Genomic DNA, 3313 nt, shown 5'->3' with positions numbered 1-3313 from the left:
TGGGTCTAGGTTGGGCTAAGTCCAAATTGAAGGTTAGAAATGGTCCATAGGAATGTAATGAAGAGTTTCCAACATAAATTGGGTGTCAATTTTGGGGTTAGGGTATTCAATTTGGTGGAATATGGGGATATAGCCAATTTGGGACAAATTTGGGGATTTTTTTGGACTTGGTGATTTTTTTGGACTTGGATCAAAATTGAGTACAATTGAGGCTTTACCAAGACCAATTGAGGGCACGATTGTTATGAAGAGTTTAGGATTCAAATTTGGGCAAATCAAGTAGACTATGGGATTTAATTAGGTAAGATTAGGTCATATGATCAAAATTGGGGTTTGACCTAGATCAAATTTGAGCTCAAAGCATGGGCCAATTAAGCTTGAATTTGGTTTAGATTAGTCATGTGAAAAATGTATTTGAATTTAGGATTGAAATTGAGGGGAATTGAGGCCAAATTGATGGACATTTGAGGTGAATTTAGGGAGGTATTTTTTATTTTTGAATTTAGGGAAATTGGGTCTTTAAAGGCAATTTTTGGGGTTTTGGTCAAAATGGTCAAATTGGCCAAATTGGGCTCAATTGAAGGGTCCAAATTAATTTTGGAGACATTTGAAGTGATTTTAGAGGTTCTGTGAAAGGGTTTATAATTTTGGCAAATTTGGGGTATTTTGGTAATTTTGGGCAATTTGGGTATTTTCAAATGGTTTGAAATGATTTTTAAACCAATTTGCGTATTTTGGGTGAATTTGAGGATTTTGACCAAATTTAGGGTTTCAAGGGCATTTAGGTAATTTGGGTGGATTTATGGGCAATAGGCCAAGTTGGACATCTTGGCAGAATTGGGGTGGCAACCACCTTATATAAGCCATGGACCAATGAAATCCCTATTTGGGTCCTCTATTTACTGGTCTTAGCTAAACCCTAGCCTAGGGCTAGTGAGTTTAGGGGACTATCTACATGAGTCTCCCAAAAGATCAAGGGATCAAAATCAACAATTTGGGTTCAGGGTTTGTGAGTGATTGTGGGTGAAAATGAATGTAAATGAGTGAACTAACTCCAAACCAACACCTAGGGTCAACCCTAAGGTCAAGCAGTTCTATGGGAACTCTTCTTGAGATCCTCTATACTGACCCCACCTACTAAATGCTAGAGGTTATGACCAATATGTGGAACTTCAAGTCGAGCAAGGAGGAGTTTACAAATTTCTAATGGTGAGGGTTCATTTCTAGTTTTCTAAGAATAATCAACAGGAAAGTCCTATGGCTAGACATTAGACAACTAAAGAGGAAAAACTAAACCTCAACCAAAAGTGAGGTTAATAGGTGCCTTCATGTCGATCTCATATATGCCAAAATTTATAGCAACATAAATGCCATATATCTGATTATAGACCTCAAAACAAAAATTTAAAAAAAAATGCAAAAAAAAAACTTATATTACACTCATGGTTGCCTAAAAGGCCATTCAAGTGAGATAAAATACATGTGGAAGAATAAAAAAAAACACTAGAACAGATAGAAATTTCACATGAATATCATTTCATAATGAGTCATTACAATAGAAGTTAAGCATTTTCACAATATATTATATATAAATAATGAAAAGTAATAGAAAATATCATGTCATCATTTATTAATGCATTTGTAATATGCTCTCAAAATTTAATAATATTTGTAGCATATTCCCTGTCCTGTTTGCAAGACTTTGTTAAATCATAATCAGCTTGTGTTATTGACATAAAGAATTCTCTCATAGTTGGATCTTCCAAAAACTTCATTGAATATAAGTACAAAGACATATATTCATAAATGGCTGCAGTTCTTTCCAATATTTTCATAGCTAGTTAAATATAAATTGTAGGCTCTCCAGTACACGCAACAACTAATTGCATCATCTCACTTCGTAAGAACACTGCACCATATTTTTTTTCTCATTCTTTGAGCACTTTGATTGATTAGGTGCAACATAATTTATGAGAGGATTGGACTCTTCAATTGAGTCCTTTCTTTGCTCATAATTTACGTGCTCAGCTATGCCAATGTGCGCTTTTTTCACTTGACGTCCACGCATGATCACTGGTGGCTACAATTCCACTAAATAGTAATCTAACTTCTCTTCAAGCTAGGGTTCAATGCCATTAAATTTAAACTTATTGGCATTTAGCACAACCTACAATGAATTGACAGTTGAAACGTTGATAAAATTGAAATGACTTTAAAATTTTTTGAAATATTTTGAATGTTGGATAATATTTTACCTTCAATCTCTCTATCCATAATTCTTCCGAGGGATCAATTGTTTATATGATAGGATCCATACCTAAGTCAATTGCCCATTGGTTTAACTCTTTACATAATTTCCACTCTTTTTTTAACCGATCTCATTTATTCTTTAGTTGCAATTTATCATACTCTCTTCAAGTGTGTTCTTTAAATTTTATAATCATGTTTTTCATCATTCTTTGTTAAAATAGGTTGTTGTCTGATTTCTCAATTCCACCCCCTTAACATAGAGATCGTAAAAGATTATCTTCACATCTTTTTCCCACATAACAGTCAAATCCACTTTCTTTTATCTTAATCATCATTAACACTAGTTATGAAAAAAAGCAATCAATTGGGCAAACCAAATATGCTTAGATCACTTTAAAATGTCCAGATTAAAAATTGTATACATAAACCTATGACCAAACATGTTGCAAAAAAATGGAATAAGAAAATCTAAAAATCCATTACAAAAGTTCACCTATCACATTTGCTGCTGCAATAATTTTCCTGCAATGCTCCATATGTACTCCCTCAGTGAGATTCATAGCTAGAAGAATAATATATATTAAGATATCACAGTTGTAATAATAATAGTAAGTGCATTTGCTGGCATAAGTTCACCCATCACATTTCTTAGCATCAATAATAACAATTCTGTAAAAAATAGATGAAAACATGAAAATATAATAAGAGTAATTTTTAAGGCAAAAAAAAAAGAACAATTAAAATGTTCTAAATGGTTATTATGCAAAAATGTCAGGGGCACTTCAGGGAGAATACAACTAGACAATATTAATCCGACATTGTAATTTTCATAGAAGAAACATAAGTAATTGACCATTCTTTCTGATGCCATGGATGTGAAAATATCCCTCTTTACTGAATCTTCAATTAGCTTCAGTGAATACAAATAAAAGAGCATATCTTCAAAAACTTCTGAGATCTATTCAAGTATTTTGATTAAATTAGGAATATATGAAGATTGTTGTGAATTGGTGGCGTCTAAATTCGTACTTGTTGTAACTAGCTCATATATTTAACTTCTTAA

General features: G+C 32.7%; 1 protein-coding gene across 2 annotated transcripts in view; it reads left to right on the top strand.

Moving 5' to 3' along the window:
* The window catches only part of LOC110022267 (ubiquitin carboxyl-terminal hydrolase 15), a 26065-nt gene that overhangs the window by 766 nt on the left and 21986 nt on the right, over positions 1-3313 (top strand). The window lies entirely within an intron of this gene.

This window comes from Phalaenopsis equestris, unplaced genomic scaffold (assembly GCF_001263595.1).
Source record: "Phalaenopsis equestris unplaced genomic scaffold, ASM126359v1 Scaffold000180, whole genome shotgun sequence".
Classification (NCBI taxonomy): domain Eukaryota; kingdom Viridiplantae; phylum Streptophyta; class Magnoliopsida; order Asparagales; family Orchidaceae; genus Phalaenopsis; species Phalaenopsis equestris.
The sequence above is the reverse complement of the archived record's forward strand: the minus strand, read 5'-3'. Positions and strand labels throughout refer to the sequence as shown.